Source organism: Lissotriton helveticus, chromosome 11, assembly GCF_964261635.1.
Source record: "Lissotriton helveticus chromosome 11, aLisHel1.1, whole genome shotgun sequence".
NCBI lineage: Eukaryota > Metazoa > Chordata > Amphibia > Caudata > Salamandridae > Lissotriton > Lissotriton helveticus.
In genome coordinates, this window is record NC_136072.1 from 709,596,920 (window position 1) to 709,619,613 (window position 22,694).

The 22,694-nt window shown below is 48.0% G+C and overlaps 17 non-coding genes across 17 annotated transcripts; all 17 read left to right on the forward strand.

The window, feature by feature from the left end:
• Nucleotides 1-2,363: 2,363 nt before the first annotated feature.
• TRNAS-UGA (transfer RNA serine (anticodon UGA)) lies at nt 2,364-2,445 on the forward strand. The gene has a single exon. It is a non-coding gene; the product is annotated as a tRNA-Ser (tRNA).
• A 542-nt stretch (nt 2,446-2,987) lies between these two features.
• Nucleotides 2,988-3,069, forward strand: TRNAS-UGA (transfer RNA serine (anticodon UGA)). Its single transcript has one exon. It is a non-coding gene; the product is annotated as a tRNA-Ser (tRNA).
• A 541-nt stretch (nt 3,070-3,610) lies between these two features.
• TRNAS-CGA (transfer RNA serine (anticodon CGA)) lies at nt 3,611-3,692 on the forward strand. Its single transcript has one exon. It is a non-coding gene; the product is annotated as a tRNA-Ser (tRNA).
• A 1,168-nt stretch (nt 3,693-4,860) lies between these two features.
• Nucleotides 4,861-4,939, forward strand: TRNAS-UGA (transfer RNA serine (anticodon UGA)). The gene has a single exon. It is a non-coding gene; the product is annotated as a tRNA-Ser (tRNA).
• A 543-nt stretch (nt 4,940-5,482) lies between these two features.
• On the forward strand, nt 5,483-5,564 carry TRNAS-CGA (transfer RNA serine (anticodon CGA)). The gene has a single exon. It is a non-coding gene; the product is annotated as a tRNA-Ser (tRNA).
• Nucleotides 5,565-6,731: 1,167 nt separating this feature from the next.
• On the forward strand, nt 6,732-6,813 carry TRNAL-CAA (transfer RNA leucine (anticodon CAA)). Its single transcript has one exon. It is a non-coding gene; the product is annotated as a tRNA-Leu (tRNA).
• Nucleotides 6,814-7,073: 260 nt separating this feature from the next.
• TRNAS-CGA (transfer RNA serine (anticodon CGA)) lies at nt 7,074-7,155 on the forward strand. Its single transcript has one exon. It is a non-coding gene; the product is annotated as a tRNA-Ser (tRNA).
• A 540-nt stretch (nt 7,156-7,695) lies between these two features.
• On the forward strand, nt 7,696-7,777 carry TRNAS-GGA (transfer RNA serine (anticodon GGA)). Its single transcript has one exon. It is a non-coding gene; the product is annotated as a tRNA-Ser (tRNA).
• Nucleotides 7,778-8,319: 542 nt separating this feature from the next.
• TRNAS-UGA (transfer RNA serine (anticodon UGA)) lies at nt 8,320-8,401 on the forward strand. Its single transcript has one exon. It is a non-coding gene; the product is annotated as a tRNA-Ser (tRNA).
• A 545-nt stretch (nt 8,402-8,946) lies between these two features.
• TRNAS-UGA (transfer RNA serine (anticodon UGA)) lies at nt 8,947-9,028 on the forward strand. The gene has a single exon. It is a non-coding gene; the product is annotated as a tRNA-Ser (tRNA).
• A 546-nt stretch (nt 9,029-9,574) lies between these two features.
• TRNAL-CAA (transfer RNA leucine (anticodon CAA)) lies at nt 9,575-9,656 on the forward strand. Its single transcript has one exon. It is a non-coding gene; the product is annotated as a tRNA-Leu (tRNA).
• Nucleotides 9,657-10,197: 541 nt separating this feature from the next.
• On the forward strand, nt 10,198-10,279 carry TRNAS-UGA (transfer RNA serine (anticodon UGA)). Its single transcript has one exon. It is a non-coding gene; the product is annotated as a tRNA-Ser (tRNA).
• Nucleotides 10,280-10,821: 542 nt separating this feature from the next.
• TRNAS-CGA (transfer RNA serine (anticodon CGA)) lies at nt 10,822-10,903 on the forward strand. Its single transcript has one exon. It is a non-coding gene; the product is annotated as a tRNA-Ser (tRNA).
• Nucleotides 10,904-11,585: 682 nt separating this feature from the next.
• On the forward strand, nt 11,586-11,667 carry TRNAS-UGA (transfer RNA serine (anticodon UGA)). The gene has a single exon. It is a non-coding gene; the product is annotated as a tRNA-Ser (tRNA).
• A 542-nt stretch (nt 11,668-12,209) lies between these two features.
• On the forward strand, nt 12,210-12,291 carry TRNAS-CGA (transfer RNA serine (anticodon CGA)). The gene has a single exon. It is a non-coding gene; the product is annotated as a tRNA-Ser (tRNA).
• A 3,005-nt stretch (nt 12,292-15,296) lies between these two features.
• TRNAS-UGA (transfer RNA serine (anticodon UGA)) lies at nt 15,297-15,380 on the forward strand. The gene has a single exon. It is a non-coding gene; the product is annotated as a tRNA-Ser (tRNA).
• Nucleotides 15,381-15,921: 541 nt separating this feature from the next.
• TRNAS-UGA (transfer RNA serine (anticodon UGA)) lies at nt 15,922-16,003 on the forward strand. The gene has a single exon. It is a non-coding gene; the product is annotated as a tRNA-Ser (tRNA).
• Nucleotides 16,004-22,694: the final 6,691 nt, after the last annotated feature.

Here is a 22,694-nt window from a genome sequence, read left to right on the forward strand (position 1 = left end):
AGTCACCCCCACGCTCACCGTCTACCAGGTGTCTTCCGCTGGCAATTTGGGGGCTCGGTTCACGCCCGAGCTCTAGTTCAAGTTCAAGTTCAAGTTCGAGAATTTGTATAGCGCACTACTCACCCAGAGGGTCTCAAGGCGCTAGGGGGAGGGTGGGGGCATTACTTATCAAATAGCCAGGTTTTAAGCTGCTTTCTGAAGGAGAGGTGGTTCTGTGTGAGGCGGAGGTGGGTGGGGAGAGAGTTCCAGGTTTTGGCCGCTAAGTAAGAGAAGGATCTTCCTCCCATGGTGGATCTATGGATGCGCGGAATTGCGGCGAGGGCTTGACCGTAGTTGGCGGGTGGGTGTGTAGAAGGACAGTCTTGTGTTGAGGCATTCGGGTCCTAGGTCGTAGAGGGCCTTGTGTGCGTGGGTGAGGAGACGGAACGTTATTCTCTTGTTGGCGGGGAGCCAGTGGAGGTCTTTCAGGTGACTGGAGATGTGAGCTTGACGGGGGATGTTCAGTATGAGTTTGGCTGAGGCGTTTTGGATGCGTTGGAGTTTTTTCTGTAGTTTGGCTGTGGTTCCGGCGTATAAGGTATTTCCATAATACAGACGGCTAGTGACCAGTGCGTGGGTGACTGTCTTTCTTGTTTCGGTGGGGATCCAACGGAAGATTTTTTTGAGCAAGCGTAGGATGTTGAAGCATGAGGATGAGACGGCATTGACCTGTCTGGTCATCGATAGGGAGGAGTCTAGTATGAAGCCCAAGTTACGTGCGTGATCTGTAGGTATGGGTGCTGTACCCAGGGCCGGTGGCCACCATGAGTCGTCCCAGGAAGAGGGGGATGATCCTAAAATTAGGACTTCCGTTTTGTCCGAGTTTAGTTTTAAACGGCTGTTCTTCATCCATTCGGCTACTTCTTTCATTCCTTCGTGTAGATTGGTTTTGGCGGTGTTTGGCTCTCTGCCTCGACGATCGGCTGCCTCTAGGCCGATTATTGCGGGGCCGGGTTCGCCCAGTACAGTCAATCCGGGCCCGCTGCGTCTGCCTGGAGGTGTATTGGTGTTGTGCCCGGGGCCTGTCTGGTCTCTGTAGGCTTCCCCGTCCAGGCTGTGTGCCCCCACCGACACTCCCTGCGAGGGTCGCCGCCCTCCGGCCGTGCTCAGGGCCCGGGGCCCCACTGCTGGTAGGCCCGGTCCTCGGCCTTGCGCGTGGAGCCAACGCTGGGGCCTGTGCTGTGTTCGGCCGTTCCTCGTCCTCCGCTGGCGGCTCGCCCCAGAAGCTACTGTGTGCAGCGGCAGTTTCACGTTCTCGCTGCAGGGCCCTCCGCTCCGCCCCAGGCCGCGATGTACCGCTTCCCGCCAAGTCTCGGCCCCACCGCAGCGCTGCCACCACTCTCAGCTGCCCCCTCGGTGCTCCGCCACTGTGGGTCAGGGGTCTTCAGGTGCGGCGGGTGATCCGTCCAGTGCTCCCGCCCCCCTGACGTCGAGCAGCGGCAGGCAGGGGGAGGTGTGTGTAGCCGGGGGCCCACTGGTAGGCCGCGTCCCCGGCCTTGCGTAGTGGCCCGCGCCGGGACCCTCGCTCCGATTCTTCCGCTTTCGGGCACCGGGTGTTCCCGCACTGCAGGGCCTCGCTGGAGCACTGGGAGGGGTTCGCTCTCCACTGCCAGGCGGGCTGCCCCTCTTCAAGACGCCTCCGACTCGATTCTCTGTCGCTGCAACCCTCGCGGGCCTCGGATCCTGGCCGTCGCACCGTGTAGCCGCTGCCTCCGCCCTCACTCCCGGGGCTCCTCCGCTGCGGTCTCAAGATCCGTCAGCACTCCGGACAGTGTCGCTGGATGCTCCCCAACTTCTGACACAGATCTCCAGCCGCTTTGGGGGGGAGATCTGCAAAGGTTGGCGGTTCAGGGGTCCGGGTTCTCGGGAGCTCGTGGATAGTGCGACCGCTCACTCCGCCATCTTGGCCACGCCCCACAGGAAGTGTTTTAGAGAGCAGGTGGTTCGGAAGGGTTCATAGTCTGGACCTGTCCTACCTGATCTTGACGAGTCACAAAAAGAGTAATTTTTTTATGTAGCGTGTCTTGTTTAGGCTTTTGGACTCTTTCTGAGTACTCTTAAGGGCCCATTCACAGCGCCGTATTATAGGGAAAAGAGGGTAGAAATGTGCAGTGATTGATTACCGCTCATCTGTGCTCTGTCACTCACTTTGAGTGATGCGTGTTGCTATTTTTATTAATTGTATCAAATCATGCGAAATAAGTGAGGGAGACAGGGCACTGCTAGTACGTGCCCCGTCCTTCCGTAACTTTAATTTTTAGGTCTCGGCCTGACGTGAGCAGTACATGGCTCGTTTACGACAACAGTGACATCATACTCATGCAGCTGCAATGGCCGAGTGGTTAAAGCGTTGGACTTGAAGTCCAATGGGGTTTCCGCGCATAGGTTCGAATCTTGCTTGCAGCGTCATGAGATTTTGCATGAATACCATTTGATTTAGTTAAGTAAATGTTCTCTTCTTGTTATGCAATCCTCATCAAGTCACAGAGTTAAACGGCAAAAACAAAAACTAGATGTAAACATTGATACCATTTCCACACCCAGGAAGTGTTTTAGAGAGCAGGTGGCTCGGAAGGGTTCGTAGTCTGGACCTGTCCTGCCTGATCTAGACGAGTCACGAAAAGAGTAATTTTTTTATGTAGCGTGTCTTGTTTAGGCTTTTGGACTCTTTCTGAGTACACTTAAGGGCCCATTCCCCGCGCCGTAATACAGGGAAAAGAGGGCAGAAATGTGCAGTGATTGATTACCGCTCATCTGTGCCCTTTCACTCACTTTGAGTGATGCGTGTTGCTATTTTTATTAATTGCATCAAAGCATGCGAAATAAGTGAGGGAGACAGGGCACTCCTGGTAGGTGCCCCGTCCTTCCGTTACTTTAATTTTTAGGTCTCGGCCTGACGTGAGCAGCGCATGGCTCGTATACGACAACAGTGACATCTTACACATGCAGCTGCGATGGCCGAGTGGGTAAGGCGTTGGACTTGAAATCCAATGGGGTTTCCCTGCGCAGGTTCGAATCCTGCTTGCAGCGTCGTGCGATTTTGCATGAACACCGTTTGGTTTGTTAAGGAAATGTTCACTTCTCGTTAGTCAATCCTCATCAAGTCACAGAGTTAAACAGCAAAAATTCAAACTAAATGTAAACATTAAGACAATTTCAACACTCAGGAAGTGTTTTAGAGAGCAGGTGGTTCGGAAGGGTTCGTAGTCTGGACCTGTCCTGCCTGATCTTGACGAGTCACAAAAAGAGTAATTTTTTCATGTAGCGTGTCTTGTTTAGGCATTTGGACTCTTTCTGAGTACTTTTAAGGGCCCATTCCCAGTGCGATAAAATAGTGAAAAGAGGATAGAAATGTGCAGTGATTGATTACTGCTCATATGTGCCCTGTCACTCACTTTAAGTGATGCGTGTTGCTATTTTTATTAATTGTATCAAAGCATGCGAAATAAGTGAGGGAGACAGGGCACTCCTGGTACGGGCCCCGTCCTTCCCTTACTTTAATTTTTAGGTCTCGGCCTGATGTGAGCAGCGCATGGCTCGTATACGACAACAGTGACATCATACTCAAGCAGCTGCGTTGGCCGAGTGGTTAAGGCGTTGGACTCGAAATCCAATGGGGTTTCCCTGCGTAGGTTCGAATCCTACCTGCAGTGTCATGAGATTCTGCATGAACACCATTTGTTTTAGTTAAGTAAATGTTCACTTCTCGTTATGCAATCCTCATCAAGTCACAGAGTTAAACGTCAAAAACTCAAACTAGATGTAAACATTGAGACAATTTCTACACCCAGGAAGTGTTTTAGAGAGCAGGTGGTTCGGAAGGGTTCGGAGTCTGGACCTGTACTGCCTGATCTTGACGAGTCACAAAAAGAGTAATTTTTTCATGTAGCGTGTCTTGTTTAGGCTTTTGGACTCTTTCTGAGTACTCTTAAGAGCCCATTCCCAGCGCCGTAATATAGGGAAAAGAGGGTAGAAATGTGCAGTGATTGATTACCGCTCATCTGTGCCCTGTCACTCACTTTGAGTGATGCGTGTTGCTATTTTTATTAATTGTATCAAAGCATGCGAAATAAGTGAGGGCAACAGGGCACTGCTGGTACCTGCCCCGTCCTTCCGTTGCTTTACTTTAAAGGATCTCGGTCTGACTTGAGCAGCGCATGGCTCGTATACGACAACAGTAACATCACACTCATGGAGCTGAGACAGCTGAGTGGTTAAGCCCTTGGACCTGAAATCCAATAGGGTTTCCCTGTGCAGGTTTGAATCCTGCTTGCAGCATCGTGCGATTTTGCATAAATACCATTTGGTTTGTTAAGGAAATGTTCGCTTCTCGTTACGCAATCCTCATCAAGTCACAGAGTTGAACAACAAAAACTCAAACTAAATGTAAACATTAAGACAATTTCAACACTCAGGAAGTTTTTAGAGAGCAGGTGGTTCGGAAGGGTTCGTAGTCTGGACCTGTCCTGCCTGATCTTTACGAGTCCCAAAAAGAGTAATTTTTTTATGTAGCGTGTCTTGTTTAGGCTTTTGGACTCTTTCTGACTACTCTTAAGGGCCCATTCACAGCGCCGTAATATAGGGAAAAGAGAGTAGAAATGTGCAGTGATTGATTACCGCTCATCTGTGCCCTGTCACTCACTTTGAGTGATGCGTGTTGCTATTTTCATTAATTGTATCAAAGCATGCGAAATAGGTGAGGGAGACAGGGCACTGCTGGTACGTGCCCCGTCCTTCCGTAACTTTAATTTTTAGGTCTCGGCCTGACGTGAGCAGTGCATGGCTCGTATAAGACAACAGTGACATTGTACTCATGCAAGTGCAATGGACGAGTGGTTAAGGCGTTGAACTTGAAATCCAATGGGGTTTCGCCGCGTAGGTTCGAATCCTGCTTGCAGCATCATGAGATTTTGCATGATTACCATTTGGTTTAGTTAAGTAAATAATGACTTCTTGTTATGCAATCCTCATCAAGTCACAGAGTTAAACGGCAAAAACAAAAACTAGATATAAACATTGAGACAATTTCCACACCCAGGAAGTGTTTTAGAGAGCAGGTGGCTAGGAAGGGTTTGTAGTCTGGACCTGTCCTGCCTGATATAGACAAGTCAGGAAAAGAGTAATTTTTTTTATGTAGCGTGTCTTGTTTAGGCTTTTGGATTCTTTCTGAGTACCCTTAGGGTCCCGGTCCCAGCGCCGTAATATAGGGAAAAGAGGGTAGAAATGCGCAGTGATTGATTACTGCTCATCTGTGCCCTGTCACTCACTTTGAGTGATACGTGTTGCTATTTTTATTAATTTTATGAAAGCATGCGAAATAAGTGAGGGCAACAGAGCACTGCTGGTACCTGCCCTGTGCTTCTGTTACTTTATTTTTTAGGTCTCGGTCTGACGTGAGCAGCGCATGGCTCATATACGACAACAGTGACTTCGTACTCATGGAGCTGCGATGGCTGAGTGGTTAAGGCGTTGGTCTCGAAATCCAATGGGGTTTCCCTGCGCATGTTCGAATCCTGCTTGCAGCGTAGTGTGATTTTGCATGAACACCATTTGGTTTGTTAAGGAAATGTTCACTTCTCGTTAGTCAATCCTCATCAAGTCACAGAGTAAAACAGCAAACATTCAAACTAAATGTAAACATTAAGACAATTTCAACACTCAGGAAGTGTTTTAGAGAGCAGGTGGTTCGGAAGGGTTCGTAGTCTGGACCTGTCCAGACTGATCTTGCCGAGTCACAAAAAGAATAATTTTTTTATGTAGCGTGTCTTGTTTAGGCATTTGGACTCTTTCTGAGTACTCTTAAGGGCCCATTCCCAGCGCCATAATATAGGGAAAAGAGGGTAGAAATGTGCAGTGATTGATTACCGTTCATCTGTGGCCTGTCACTCACTTTGAGTGATGCGTGTTGCTATTTTTATTAATTGTATCAAAGCAGGCGAAATAAGTGAGGGAGACAGGGCACTGCTGGTACGTTCCCCGCCCTTCCGTTACTTTAATTTTTAGGTCACGGCCTGATGTGAGCAGCGCATGGCTCGTATACGACAACAGTGACATCATGCTCACGCAGCTGCGATGGCCGAGTGGTTAAGGCGTGAACTTGAAATCCAATGGGGTTTCTTAGCTTAGGTTCGAATCCTGCTTGCAAAGTCATGACATTTTGTATGAACACCATTTGGTTTAGTTAAGTAAATGTTCACTTCTCGTTATGCAATCCTCATCAAGTCACAGAGTTAAATGGCAAAACTCAAACTAGATGTAAACATTGAGACAATTTCCACACCCAGGAAGTGTTTTAGAGAGCAGGTGGCTAGGAAGGGTTTGTAGTCTGGACCTGTCCTGCCTGATCTAGACAAGTCAGGAAAAAAGTAATTGTTTTTTTATGAAGCGTGGCTTGTTTAGGCTTTTGGACTCTTTCTGAGTACACTTAAGGGCCCGTTGCCACCGCCGTAATATAGGCAAAAGAGGGTAGAAATGCGCAGTGATTGATTACCGCTCATCTGTGCCCTGTCACTCACTTTGAGTGATACGTGTTGCTATTTTTATTAATTGTATGAAAGCATGTGAAATAAGTGAGGGCAACAGGGCACTGCTGGTTCCTGCCCCGTCCTTATGTTACTTTAATTTTTTAGGTCTCGGCCTGACGAGAGCAGCGCATGGCTCATATTCGACAACAGTGACATCATACTCATGGAGCTCCGATGGTCGAGTGGTTAAGGCGTTGGACTCAAAATCTAATGGGGTTTCCCTGCGCAGGTTCATATCCTGCTTGCAGCGTCGTGCGATTTTGCATGAACACCATTTGGTTTGTTAAGGAAATGTTCACTTCTCGTTACGCAATCCTCATCAAGTCACAGAGTTAACAGCAAAAACTCAAACTAAATGTAAACATTAAGACAATTTCAACACTCAGGAAGTGTTTTAGAGAGCAGGTGGTTCGGAAGGGTTCGTTGACTGGACCTATCCTGCCTGATCTTGACGAGTCACAAAAAGAGTAATTTTTTATGTAGCGTGTCTTGTGATTTCATGCTCGTGGAGCTGCAATGGCCGAGTGTTTAAGGCGTTGGACTCGAAATCCAATGGGGTTTCCCTGCGCATGTTCGAGTCCTGCTTGCAGCGTCATGTGATTTTGCATGAACACCATTTGGTTTGTTAAGGAAATGTTCACTTCTCGTTAGTCAATCCTCATCAAGTCACAGAGTTAAACAGCAAACATTCAAACTAAATGTAAACATTAAGACAATTTCAACACTCAGGAAGTGTTTTAGAGAGCAGGTGGTTCGGAAGGGTTCGTAGTCTGGACCTATCCTGCCTGATCTTGACGAGTCACAAAAAGAGTAATTTTTTATGTAGCGTGTCTTGTTTAGGCATTTGGACTCTTTCTGAGTACTCTTAAGGGCCCATTCCCAGCGCCATAATATGGGGAAAAGAGTGTAGAAATGTGCAGTGGTTGATTACCGCTCATCTGTGCCCTGTCAATCACTTTGAGTGATGCGTGTTGCTATTTTTATTAATTGTATCAAAGCAGGCGAAATAAGTGAGGGAGACAGGGCACTGCTGGTACGTTCCCCGCCCTTCCGTTACTTTAATTTTTAGGTCTCGGCATGATGTGAGCAGCGCATGGCTCGTATACAACAACAGTGACATCATACTCACGCAGCTACGATGGCTGAGTGGTAAAGGCGTTGGACTGGAAATCCAATGGGGATTCCCCGCGTAGGTTTGAATCCTGCTTGCAGCGTCATGAGATTTTGCATGAACACCATTTGGTTTGTTAAGGAAATTTTGACTTCTCGTTAGTCAATCCTCATCAAGTCACAGAGTTAAACAGCAAAAATTCAAACTAAATGTAAACATTAAGTCAATTTCAACACTCAGGAAGTGTTTACGAGAGCAGGTGGTTCGGAAGGGTTCGTAGTCTGGACCTGTCCTGCCTGAACTTGACGAGTCACAAAAAGAGTAATTTTTTTTACGTAGCGTGTCTTGTTTAGGCATTTGGACTCTTTCTGAGTACTCTTAAGGGCCCATTCCCAGCGCCGTAATATAGGGAAAAGAGGGTAGGAATGTGCAGGGATTGATTACCGCTCATCTGTGCCCTGTCACTCACTTTGAGTGATGCGTGTTGCTATTTTTATTAATTGTATGAAAGCATGCGAAATAAGTGAGGGAGACAGGGCACTGCTGGTACATGCCACGTCCTTCTGTTACATACATTTTTAGGTCTCGGCCTGACGTGAGCAGCGCATGGCTCGTATACGACAACAGTGACATCATACACATGCAGCTGTGATGGCCGAGTGGGTAAGGTGTTGGACTTGAAATCCAATGAGGTTTCACCGTGTGGGTTCGAGTCCTGCTTGCAGCGTCATGAGATTTTGCATGAACACCATTTGGTTTAGTTAAGTAAATGTTCACTTCTCGTTATGCAGTCCTCTTCAAGTCACAGAGTTAAACGGCAAAAACTCAAACTAGATGTAAACATCGAGACAATTTCTACACCCAGGAAGTGTTTTACAGAGCAGGTGGCTCGGAAGGGTTCGTAGTCTGGACCTGTCCTGCCTGATCTAGACAAGTCACGAAAAGAGTAATTTTTTTTTATGAAGCGTGTCTTGGTTAGGCTTTTGGACTCTTTCTGAGTACACTTAAGGGCCCGTTGCCACCGCCGTAATATAGGGAAAAATAGGGTAGAAATGCGCAGTGATTGATTACTGCTCATCTGTGCCCTGTCACTCACTTTGAGTGATACGTGTTGCTATTTTTATTAATTGTATGAAAGCATGTGAAATAAGTGAGGGCAACAGGGCACTGCTGTTACGTGCCCCGTCCTTCCGTTACTTTAATTTTTAGGTCTCGGCCTGATGTGAGCAGCGCATGGCTCGTATACGACAACAGTGACGTCATACTCACGCAGCTGCGATGGCCGAGTGGTTAAGGCGTTGGACTTGAAATCCAATGGGGTTTCCCCACGTAGGTTCGAATCCTGCTTGCAGCGTCATGATATTTTGCATGAACACCATTTGGTTTAGTTAAGTAAATGTTCACTTCTCGTTTTGCAATCCTCATCAAGTCACAGAGTTAAACGGCAAAAACTCAAACTATATGTAAACATTGAGACAATATCTACACCCAGGAAGTGTTTCAGAGAGCAGGTGGCTAGGAATGGTTTGTAGTCTGGACATGTCCTGCCTGATCTAGACAAGTCAGGAAAAGAGTATTTTTTTGTTTTATGAAGCGTGTCTTGTTTAGGCTTTTGGACTTTTTCTGAGTACACTTAAGGGCCCGTTGCCACCGCCGTAATAGAGGGAAAAGAGGGTAGAAATGCACAGTGAATGATTACCGCTCATCTGTGCCCTGTCACTCACTTTGAGTGATACGTGTTGCTATTTTTATTAATTGTATGAAAGCATGTGAAATAAGTGAGGGCAACAGGGCACTGCTGGTTCCTGCCCCGTCCTTATGTTACTTTATTTTTTAGGTCTCGGCCTGACGTGAGCAGCACATGGCTCATATACGACAACAGTGACTTCATACCCATGGAGCTGCGATGGCCGAGTGCTTAAGGCATTGTACTCAAAATTCAATGGGTTTTCCCTACGCAGGTTCGAATCCTGCTTGCAGTGTCGTCCAATTTTGCATGAACACCATTTAGTTTGTTAAGGAAATGTTCACTTCTCGTTACGCAATCCTCATCAAGTCACAGAGTTAAACAGCAAAAATTCAAACTAAATGTAAAAATTAAGACAATTTAAACACTCAGGAAGTGTTTTAGAGAGCAGGTGGTTCGGAAGGGTTCGTAGTCTGGACCTGTCCTGCCTGATCTTGACGAGTCACAAAAAGAGTAATTTTTTCATGAAGCGTGTCTTGTTTAGGCTTTTGGACTCTTTCTGAGTACTCTTAAGGGCCCACTCACAGCGCCGTAATATAGGGAAAAGAGGGTAGCAATGTGCAGTGATTGATTACCGCTCATCTGTGCCCTGTCACTAACTTTGAGTGATGCGTGTTGCTATTTTTATTAATTGTATCAAAGCATGCAAAATAAGTGAGGGAGACAGGGCTCTGCTGGTACGTGCCCCGTTCTTCTGTAACTTTAATTTTTAGGTCTCGGCCTGACGTGAGAAGTGCATGGCTCATATACGACAGCAGTGACATCATACTCATGCAGCTGCAATGGCCGAGTGGTTAAGGCATTGGACTTGAAAAACAATGGGGTTTCCCTGCGTAGGTTCGAATCCTGCTTGCAGCGTCATGAGATTTTGCATGAATACCATTTGGTTTAGTTAAGTAAATGTTCACTTCTTGTTATGCAATCCTCATCAAGTCACAGAGTTAAACAGCAAAAACAAAAACTAGATGTAAATATTGAGACAATTTCCACACCCAGGAAGTGTTTTAGAGAGCAGGTGGCTCGGAAAAGTTCGTAGTCTGGACCTGTCCTGCCTGATCTAGACGAGTCACGAAAAGAGTAATTTTTTTATGTAGCGTGTCTTGTTTAGGCTTTTGGACTCTTTCTGAGTACACTTAAGGGCCCATTCCCAGCGCCGTAATATAGGGAAAAGAGGGTAGATATGCGCATTGATTGATTACCGCTCATCTGTGCCCTGTCACTCACTTTGAGTGATACGTGTTGCTATTTTTATTAATTGTATGAAAGCATGTGAAATAGGTGAGGGCAACAGGGCACTGCTGGTTCCTGCCCCGTCCTTATGTTACTTTATTTTTTAGGTCTCGGTCTGACGTGAGCAGCGCATGGCTCATATACAACAACAGTGACATCATAATCATGGAGCTGCGATGGCCGAGTGGTTAAGGTGTTGGACTCGAAATTCAATGGGGTTTCCCTGCGCAGGTTTGAATCCTGCTTGCAGCATTGGGAGATTTTGCATGAACACCATTTGGTTTGTTCAGGAAATGTTCACTTCTCGTTAGTCAATCCTCATCAAGTCACAGAGTTAAACAGCAAAAATTCAAACTAAATGTAAACATTAAGACAATTTAAACACTCAGGAAGTGTTTTAGAGAGCAGGTGGTTCGGAAGGGTTCGTAGTCTGGACCTGTCCTGCCTGATCTTGACGAGTCACAAAAAGAGTAATTTTTTCATGTAGCGTGTCTTGTTTAGGCTTTTGGACTCTTTCTGAGTACTCTTAAGGGCCCATTCCCAGCACCGTAATATAGGGAAAAGAGGGTAGAAATGTGCAGTGATTGATTACCGCTCATCTGTGCCCTGTCACTCACTTTGATTGATGCATGTTGCTATTTTTATTAACCCCTTCCGCGCTAATGACAAAGCCAGCTCGTCATGGGCGTTACCTGTGCTACGCGGATGACGAGCTGGCTTTGTCATAAACAGCGCATTTTTTAAATTCCAGCGCACAGCGGGAAAACGCGGTAGCGCGGTAGCGGTTAATTGTATCAAAGCATGCGAAATAAGTGAGGGTAACAGGGCACTGCTGGTACCTGCCCCGTCCTTCCGTTGCTTTATTTTTTAGGTCTCGGTCTGACTTGAGCAGCGCATGGCTCGTATACAACAACAGTGACATCATACTCGTGGAGCTGCGACGGCAGAGTGGTTAAGGCGTTGGACTTGAAATCCAATGGGGTTTCCCTGCATAGGTTCGAATCCTGCTTGCAGCGTCATGAGATTTTGCATGAATACCATTTGGTTTAGTTAAGTAAATGTTCACTTCTTGTTATGCAATCCTCATCAAGTCACAGAGTTAAACGGCAAAAACAAAAACTAGATGTAAATATTGAGACAATTTCCACACCCAGGAAGTGTTTTAGAGAGCAGGTGGCTCGGAAGGGTTCGTAGTCTCGACCAGTCCTGTCTGATATAGACGAGTCACGAAAAGAGTAATTTTTTTATGTAGCGTGTCTTGTTTAGGCTTTTGGACTCTTTCTGAGTACACTTAAGGGCCCATTCCCAGCGCCGTAATATAGGGAAAAGAGGGTAGAAATGTGCATTGATTGATTACCGCTCATCTGTGCCCTGTCACTCACTTTGAGTGATACGTGTTGCTATTTTTATTAATTGTATGAAAGCATGTGAAATAGGTGAGGGCAACCGGGCACTGCTGGTTCCTGGCCCGTCCTTATTTTACTTTATTTTTTAGGTCTCGGCCTGACGTGAGCAGCGCATGGCTCATATACAACAACAGTGACAACATAATCATGGTGCTGCGATGGCCGAGTGGTTAAGGCGTTGGACTCGAAATTCAATGGGGTTTCTCTGCGCAGGTTTGAATCATGCTTGCAGCATCGGGCGATTTTGAATGAACACCATTTGGTTTGTTCAGGAAATGTTCACTTCTCGTTATGCAATCCTCATCAAGTCACAGAGTTAAACGGCAAAAACTCAAACTAGATGTAAACATTGAGACAATTTCCACACCCAGGAAGTGTTTTAGAGAGCAGGTGGCCCGGAAGGGTTCGTAGATTGGAGCTGTCCTGCCTGATATAGACAAGTCACGAAAAGAGTAAAAAATTTTTATGAAGTGTGTCTTGTTTATTCTGTTGGACTCTTTCTAAGTACACTTAAGGGCCCGTTGCCACCACCGTAATATAGGGAAAAGAGGGTAGAAATGTGCAGTGATTGATTACCGCTCATCTGTGCCCTGTCACTCACTTTGAGTGATACATGTTGCTATTTTTATTAATTGTATGAAAGCATGCGAAATAAGTGAGGGCAACAGGGCACTGCTGGTACTGGCCCCGTCCTTCCGTTGCATTATTTTTTAGGTCTCGGTCTGACGTGAGCAGTGCATGGCTCGTATACGACAACATGGAGCTGCGATGGCCGAGTGGTTAAGGTGTTGGACTCGAAATTAATGGGATTTCCCTGCACAGGTCCGAATCCTGCTTGCAGCGTCGTGCGATTTTGCATGAACACCATTTGGTTTGTTAAGGAAATGTTCACTTCTCGTTAAACAATCCTCATCAAGTCACAGAGTTAAACAGCAAAAACTCAAACTAAATGTAAACATTAAGACAATTTCAACACTCAGGAAGTGTTTTAGAGAGCAGGTGGCTCGGAAGGGTTCGTAGTCTGGACCTGTCCTGCCTGATCTAGACAAGTGAGGAAAAGAGTAATTTTTTTTATGAAGCGTGTCTTGTTTAGGCTTTTGGACTCTTTCTGAGTACACTTAAGGGCCCGTTGCCACCGCCGTAATATAGGGAAAAGAGGGTAGAAATGCGCAGTGATTGATTACCGCTCATCTGTGCCCTGTCACTCACTTTGAGTGATACGTGTTGCTATTTTTATTAATTGTATGAAAGCAAGCGAAATAAGTGAGGGCAACAGAGCACTGCTGGTACCTGCCCCGTCCTTCCGTTACTTTATTTTTTAGGTCTCGGTCTGACGTGAGCAGCGCATGGCTCATATACGACAACAATGACATCATACTCATGGAGTTGCGATGACCGAGTGGTTAAGGCGTTGGACTCGAAATCCAAATAAGTTTTCCTCCGCAGGTTCGCATCCTGCTTGCAGCGACGTGTGATTTTGTATGAATACCATTTAGTTTGTTAAGGAAATTTTCACTTCTCGTTAGTCAATCCTCATCAAGTCACAGAGTTAAACAGCAAAAACTCAAACTAAATGTAAATATTAAGACAATTTCAACACTCAGGAAGTGTTTTAGATAGCAGGTGGTTCGGAAGGGTTCGTAGTCTGGACCTGTCCTGCTTGATCATGACGAGTAACAAAAAGAGTAATTCTTTTATGTAACGTGTCTTGTTTAGGCATTTGGACTCTTTCGGAGTACTCTTAAGGGCCCACTCACAGCACCGTAATATAGGGAAAAGAGGGTAGCAATGTGTAGTGATTGATTACCGCTCATCTGTGCCCTATCACTCACTTTGAGTGATACATGTTGCTATTTTTATTAATTGTATGAAAGCATGCGAAATAAGTGAGGGCAACAGGGCACTGCTGGTACTGGCCCCGTCCTTCCGTTGCATTATTTTTTAGGTCTCGGTCTGACGTGAGCAGTGCATGGCTCGTATACGACAACATGGAGCTGCGATGGCCGAGTGGTTAAGGTGTTGGACTCGAAATTAATGGGATTTCCCTGCACAGGTCCGAATCCTGCTTGCAGCGTCGTGCGATTTTGCATGAACACCATTTGGTTTGTTAAGGAAATGTTCACTTCTCGTTACGCAATCCTCATCAAGTCACAGAGTTAAACAGCAAAAACTCAAACTAAATGTAAACATTAAGACAATTTCAACACTCAGGAAGTGTTTTAGAGAGCAGGTGGCTCGGAAGGGTTCGTAGTCTGGACCTGTCCTGCCTGATCTAGATAAGTGAGGAAAAGAGTAATTTTTTTTATGAAGCGTGTCTTGTTTAGGCTTTTGGACTCTTTCTGAGTACACTTAAGGGCCCGTTGCAAACGCCGTAATATAGGGAAAAGAGGGTAGAAATGCGCAGTGATTGATTACCGTTCATCTGTGCCCTGTCACTCACTTTGAGTGATACGTGTTGCTATTTTTATTAATTGTATGAAAGCAAGCGAAATAAGTGAGGGCAACAGAGCACTGCTGGTACCTGCCCCGTCCTTCCGTTACTTTATTTTTTAGGTCTCGGTCTGACGTGAGCAGCGCATGGCTCATATACGACAACAATGACATCATACTCATGGAGTTGCGATGACCGAGTGGTTAAGGCGTTGGACTCGAAATCCAAATAAGTTTTCCTCCGCAGGTTCGCATCCTGCTTGCAGCGACGTGTGATTTTGTATGAACACCATTTAGTTTGTTAAGGAAATTTTCACTTCTCGTTAGTCAATCCTCATCAAGTCACAGAGTTAAACAGCAAAAATTCAAACTAAATGTAAACATTAAGACGATTTCAACACTCAGGAAGTGTCTAAGAGAGCAGGTGGTTCGGAAGGGTTCGTAGTCTGGACCTGTCCTGCATGATCTTGACGAGTCACAAAAAGAGTAATTTTTTTATGTAGCGTGTCTTGTTTAGGCATTTGGACTCCTTCTGAGTACTCCTAAGGGCCCATTCCCAGCGCCGTAATATAGGGAAAAGAGGGTAGAAATGCGCAGTGATTGATTACCCCTCATCTGTGCCCTGTCACTCACTTTGAGTGATGCGTGTTGCTATTTTTATTAATTGTATGAAAGCATGCGAAATAAGTGAGGGAGACAGGGCACTGCTGGTACGTGCCCCGTCCTTCCGTTACTTTAAGTTTTAGGTCTCGGCATGATGTGAGCAGCGCATGGCTCGTATACGACAACAGTGACATCATACTCACGCAGCTGCGATGGCTGAGTGGTAAAGGCGTTGGACTTGAAATCCAATGGGGTTTCCCCGCGTAGGTTTGTGAATCCTGCTTGTAGCGTCATGAGATTTTGCATGAACACCATTTGGTTTGTTAAGGAAATTTTCACTTCTTGTTAGTCAATCCTCATCAAGTCACAGAGTTAAACAGCAAAAATTCAAACTAAATGTAAACATTAGGACAATTTCAACACTCAGGAAGTGTTTAAGAGAGCAGGTGGTTCGGAAGGGTTCGTAGTCTGGACCTGTCCTGCCTGATCTTGACAAGTCACAAAAAGAGTAATTTTTTTATGTAGCGTGTCTTGTTTAGGCATTTGGACTCTTTCTGAGTACTCTTAAGGGCCCATTCCCAGCGCCGTAATATAGGGAAAAGAGGGTAGGAATGTGCAGTGATTGATTACCGCTCATCTGTGCCCTGTCACTCACTTTGAGTGATGCGTGTTGCTATTTTTATTAATTGTATGAAGGCATGCAAAATGAGTGAGGGAGACAGGGCACTGCTGGTACGTGCCCCGTCCCTCCGTTACTTTAATTTTTAGGTCTCGGCCTGATGTAAGCAGCGCATGGCTCGTATACAACAACAGTGACATCATACTCACGCAGCTGTGATGGCTGAGTGGTTAAGGCGTTGGACTTGAAATCCAATGGGGTTTCCCCACTTAGGTTCGAATCCTGCTTGCAGCATCATGAGATTTTGCTTGAACACCATTTGGTTTAGTTAGGTAAATGCTCACTTCTCGTTAAGCAATCCTCATCAAGTCACAGAGTTAAACGGCAAAAACTCAAACTAGATGTAAACATTGAGACAATTTCTACACCCAGGAAGTGTTTTAGAGAGCAGATGGCTAGGAAGGGTTCGTAGTCTGGACCTGTCCTGCCTGATCTAGACAAGTCAGGAAAAGAGTACGTTTTTTTATGAAGCGTGTCTTGTTTAGGCTTTTGGACTCTTTCTGAGTACACTTAAGGGCCCGTTGCCACCGCCGTAATATAGGGAAAAGAGGGTAGAAATGCGCAGTGATTGATTACTGCTCATCTGTGCCCTGTCACTCACTTTGAGTGATACGTGTTGCTATTTTTATTAATTGTATGAAAGCATGTGAAATAAGTGAGGGCAACAGGTTACTGCTGGTTCCTGCCCCGTCCTTATGTTACTTTATTTTTTAGGTCTCGGCCTGACGTGAGCAGCGCATGGCTCATATACGACAACAGTGACATCATACTCATGGAGCTGCGATGTCTGAGTGGTTAAGGCGTTGGACAAGAAATTCAATGGGGTTTACCTGCGCAGGTTCGAATCTTGCTTGCAGCGTCGTCCAATTTTGCATGAACACCATTTGGTTTGTTAAGAAAATGATCACTTCTCGTTACGCAATCCTCATCAAGTCACAGAGTTAAACAGCAAAAACTCAAACTAAATGAAAACATTAAGACAATTTCAACACTCAGGAAGTGTTTTAGGTTTAAAGAATTTTATTGGTGCAACACAAATGAACACAAATACAAAGCGTGTGAGGTAATAGGTCACTGCGGCTAGGGCCATGTTCTTGACGTTACATCTACAAAAGGAGAATCCGGCCACATACCAGTCTGCAGCAACATTTAAGAGCATTTAACGTTGCTATAATAGAACAGGTTTTTCTTCTTGAACTCCCCCCTCCTGACCCCAACTCCCGGATCCCCTTCTCCCCTCCCCCTCCTCCCCCCCTTCGTCCAGTGCACAGGTCCGTCCCTTGTTGTCCACCCAGGACACTGTCGGCCAAGGAGAATGATCTTGTGTCTATTCAGGTGGTTGGTTCTGCAGGGGCCGTGAGCCGCAGGAGGCGGAGGTATTTGGGACAGGTGAGTTCCCTGAACTCAGTGACCAACAAGGACTGAAACGGCTGCCAGAGATCGTCAAACTGCTCTATATCCCCCGCCACTGTGAGCGATAGTTTTTCCATGCCCAAGATATGCCAAAGCCTATGGAGCAAGCCCGGGATAGAGGGTAGTGTGGTAGTGCGCCAGAGTTGCAAGATGTTTTGAACCACTGAGCCTAATGCTATGGCTATCTGTCTGTCTCTGCGGGATTTGAGTGGATACATCAACCTCTTCGGGAGTCCCAATAGGATGTATGCTGGGAAGCGCGGCGGTTCAGTGTCAAAATGGGAGTCTACCTCATCTAGCACTCCCTTCCAATAAGACTCTAACAGTGGACAGTCCCATAGAATGTGTGTCAGTGTGCCTACTTGCTTGCATCCCCTCCAGCAATCGCCGTCCTTACTCCGGTCCATTTCATGTACCCGTTCTGGCGTATAGTACCAGTAGGTAGAGACCTTCGTTAGTGTTTCGGTGAGTCCCATATGATAAGCCGAATGCCTTGCTCTGTAATAAATCTGATCCCATTCTTTATGGCTCAATGTCCTGCCCAGTTCCCGTTCCCAGCGCTCCCTCCCAGGGTTGAAAAAATGTGAGGAAGGTGGCTGCAATAGTTTATAGAGGTCCGTAATCAATTTCGTATCTGTCTTGCTCGTCATGAGCCACCTTTCATACGGGAGTAGCTGCCTGTCAGCCGCATCTCGCACCTGCGGGTTTAGTGCCCAATGGCGAACCTGCATGTAGCGGAGTCTTTCAGACTCTGGGAATGAGTATACCTGTTGGAAATGCGGAAAGGGAATGACCCCTTCTGGGCCATATAGATGGCACACCCGGCACCCGGCCGCTCGCCAGTGGGTAAAGGCGCCCCTCTCCATTCCCGGAGTAAAGTCCGGGTTGTCCACCAGTGGCGTAAGCAGGGACGGGAACGTGGTATGGTTGTAAGCGGTGTTGGTGGCATCCCAGACTCGCAGGGGCACTCTGGTGACGAAAGAGGCATATAAATTCGCGGGGCGATGAGGTCTGCGCAGAAACGGCACCTCCTGCAGGGGGCGGCCCGCCACTGCTTGGTCCTGGAAAAGCCAGTGCTTATCCGATTCCCACCTGCTCCATTCTACGAGATATCGCAGCTGAGCCGCTTGGAAATATTTGCGAATATCCGGGATTCGAAGCCCTCAAGCCTCAGGGGCCAGCATAGAGAGCGTCCTACGCATTCTGGGCTTCCTTCCCTGCCAGATAAAACGCGAAAGGTCTGCCTGTGTCTGTTGGATCCACCCAGTGGGTGGTTGAAGTGGTAGAGCCCTGAACAGGTACAGAACCTGGGGCAGGATCGTCATTTTTACCGCCGCTATTCTGCCCAGCCAGGAAAGGGTGCTACGATTCCACCTCCCCAGCTCCTCCCGGATCTTGTGTAGTTGGCTGTCACCATGGCTGGCAAGGTGGGAGCCAGTTGGATCCCCAAATAGGGTACCAAATCCGATGACCAGAGCATTGGTAACATGCCTTGCAGGTAGGATCTAGTGGCCGGGGCAAGGGAGACATCCAGGGCTACCGATTTTCCCATGTTCATTCTAAAGCCTGCAACCACAGCAAAGGAGTCCAGCTCCTCAATGCACGCCGGGAGAGCAGACCGGGGGTCATCCAACGACAATATAACATCGTCCGCGTAGAGGCTTATGGTTTGAGTAAAACCTCCAAGCCGAACCCCCGTCACGGCCTGGTTGGTACGTATCCGTTGGGCGAGGGGCTCCATATAGAGGGCGAAGAGTAGGGGTGAAAGCGGACACCCCTGTCTAGTACCCCTCTCAATGTCGAGGCTCCGTGAAGTGTACCCATTCACCCGTACCACTGCGGTCGGAAACTTATAGCAATTGAGGATCATGGACCGAAATTTCTCCCCTATACCCACCTTCATTAATACTTGTTCAAGATAGGGCCAGTGGACTCGGTCGAATGCCTTTTCAGCGTCAACCGCTAGCATCATTCTCTCGCCAGGGATTCGGGAGGCTTTCTCTATGAGGTGGACAATCCTCTTGGTGTTATCCACCGTCTGGCGTCCAGGAACAAATCCCGCCTGGTCCGGGTCTATAAGTCCCGGCAGGTGGGGGGCTAGTCGGGCTGCGAGGATTCCGGTGTACAGCTTGAGATCTACATTTAAGAGAGATATCGGTCTGTAGGAGCCGCAGAGTGATCGGTCCTTCCCCGGTTTGGGAATGACCGTGATAGAGGCCCTCAGAAGGTCAGGCAAGTTAAATAGGCGGGTGAGGAGTGGAGCTAGCGACGCGCAGAATGTTTTATAAAAGAGAGATGTATACCCGTCCGGTCCCGGAGCCTTGCCATGCTTAAGTTAAGTTAAGTTAAGTTAAGAGATCTCCTTCGCCATCTGACACTGGTGCGTTACACGGAGCCCATTGGCTAGTAGTCGGCCACAGCGGTCCCCCCCCAGTGTAGTAGGCATGGCGCAAATGCAGCACAGCATGTTATGTTATGTTATGTTTAGGTCTCTTTTATAGCGCACGGCTACCTCAGGGGGTGTCCCGGCGCTTTGGCAAAGAGAACTGTAGCGAAGAACACAACACAGCGGCTCACGGAGGTCTAAAGAGAAAAATCATACTGAAAAGAGCCAGGTTTTCAGCTCCTTTCTGAAAGAGAGGAGGCTCTTTGACTTTCTTAACGAGACAGGTAGCTCATTCCTGCAGCGCGGGACCAAGTATCGGAAGGAACGCCCTCCGATCCGGGCAAGTTTAACTGAGGCAACCACGACTTTGGCCAACAAGGCCGACCGTAGAGTCCTCCTCGGGACATAAAAAGCCAGGCGCTTCCCCATATACTTGGGACCAATTGAATGGAGGGCCTTAAAAGCCAGGATCAAAACCTTAAAGGTGATTCTTTTAGCAATAGGCAACCAATGCAGTCTCTTTAGTAATTCCGAGGCTTATGCCCTGCGTGGGAGACCAAAAATGGCTCTTGCAGCCGAGTTCTGCACAATCTGCAAGCGGGCCAACAGATATTTAGGCAGCCCGAGATACAGGGCATTCGCGTAGTCTAGTCGCGAGCCAATTAGAGACTGCACGATGATTTTTTTGTGTTGCAGAGACAGCAAAGGAAGAAATTTCCGGAGCATTTTCAAAATGCCAAAGTATTTCCCGGACAGACCGATGATTTGGGGTCCGAAAAAGAGGCCGTCATCATATTGCACACCAAGGTTTTAGGCCTTCACAGAGGCCACATCCGGCGGAAACATGTCCTGGGGCCACCAGGTCTTCCAACTGGGATCCGGGGGACAACCGAAAAAAAGCAACTCCGACTTGTCGGAGTTGCACTTCAGACTGTGCCGCCGAAACCAGTCGAAGACCGCACCCAGGCATTCCCTGATCAGACCACCATCAAAAGCCTCTCCCTTCTTAGATGTAAAAAGGAGCTGGGTGTCATCAGCATAGGATATGATCCGGGCACCAAAGGACTCTGCTACCGCCGCCAGAGGGGTCATATAGATATTGAAACGGGTGGGGCTCAGGATAGACCCCTGAGGGACCCCCACCCCTAGCGGCGGCATTTCCGCGGAGTACGGTGGTGCCCAGACCACTTGTCGACGGCCGGTCAAGAAGGATTTAAACCAGTTCCACACCGTCCCACGAACGCCGATCTCCCAGAGTCTAGAAAGGAGACCGACATGGGGGACGGTGTCAAACGCCGCCGACAAGTCCAGCATAACCAAAATGGCCTTCCCCCCCCAGATCAAGCGTCTCTCTGATGGCATCGGTGATCTCGAGCAAAGCTGTCTCCGTGCTATAATTAGCACGGAAGCCCGATTGAGAATCATGTAAGATGTTATTGCTCTCTATAAAGATCGCATCTTCTATACGCCTAACCACCACCTTCTTATGCAGTAGGGTATCCCTAAGGCGCCAGACTCTGGGAGGGTGGACAGAGCGTGGCGGTGACCGGGGCATGGTCCGATAAGGATATCACTCCCAGCTCGGATGAGGAGACCAGAGCACGTACCGGGGTCGTGACCAGAAGATGATAGAGCCGCACGTATGTTTTATGTGCGTGGGAGTAGTAAGAGTACCCCGGATCAGCGGGATGCATGGAGCGCTAGAGATCGTGGAGGTCCACCTCCGACAACAGTGCCTTACTTCCGGCTGAGAACTCCCCGACCTGTGGGGAGCGTTGGGTGGATCTATCGAGGGCCGAGTCGAAGACCATGTTGAAGTCTCCCCCACAATAATGTGCCTATCCGGTGAAGCGGTAACATCTACATAGCTGATCGTAAGAAGCGGTCTTGCTGGTCATTAGGGCTGTACAGGGACCCAATCGTAAAAGTAACCCCCCCGATCCTAAACCGATAGACCAAAAGCCTGCCTTTGTGTTCTGCATGTTTGTGAAGGACTTCTCCCTTGAAGTGTCGGGCCACCAGGATTGCTACCCCCGCTGTCTTAGTAGTGCTAGAGGAAAACAATTGTGTCGGGAATTTATGGGAGCGCAGCCTATGAGAGTCGCGGGCCAGCAAGTGGGTCTCCTGAAGAAGACAGATATCTGCGTGGGAGCTCTCGAGGAGAGACAACACCGCTCGTCTCTTGACCGGGTTGTTCAGGCCCCTGACATTGAGGGTTACCACCTTAAGAGTTGTGGGAGGCATGAGACATAGTGGAAGTGAAGGCGCAGAATCTCCCCCCGAGTGGGGCGAGGAGCAGAAACGCCGCTGAAATGAGTAAAACCTTTACGGTGCACTGGACGACCCACCCTCCCCTCCCAAAGCTTGTACCTGGCATAGCACACTGGACGACCCACCCTCTCCTTCCGGTTCCCCTCCTCCCAACTAGAACTCCCCCAACCCCCCCTTATCCCCCCCCCGCAACCCCAACTCGAAATCCCCCCAACTACCCCCCACCCCTCTATCCCGTCTCTCCAACTGATCCCCAAACCCCATTGTCCAAGTCCGGTCCCCAGCGGACAAGTCTGTGGTAAGTTACTTAAGTGGACGTTCAGCCACTACACACCCATCCACCACCCCCCCTCCCCCAGGACCCCCGAACCTGCATTGTTGTGAAAGCTGTGTTGGTCTCCCCCCGGCGTTCTCTCAGGCCGTCAGGGCAATATCACTAGATGCCGTGTCTCTGGCCACCTCCCGGACCGCACTCTCCATTTCCGCTCGGATAGTGGGTGAGTCTGGTCATGCGGAAGATGTAGAGGATCGCCGTGCAGGGACCGTCTGCCAGCCGTCTCTGGTGAAGCGTCTTCGGCGAGGAGTGGGCGCATCTTCATCCGTCGCGGTGATTCCTAGCACTCCGCAGGTATCCTGGAGGGAGCGAAGCTGATGCAGAGTCCCGTTCCACCTGAAGATGAGGCGGAAAGGGTGGCCCCAAGAGTACTGTGTATCGTGTTCTCTCAGGAAGTCTGTTGCTATTTTGAAAGCTTTACGCTTCTGGAGTGTGATCGCCGATAGATCCTGAAAGAGAGCTACCTGGTGCCCCCTGAAACGTAGGGACTGCTGCTTCCGTGCCTCACGGAGGATCCGCTC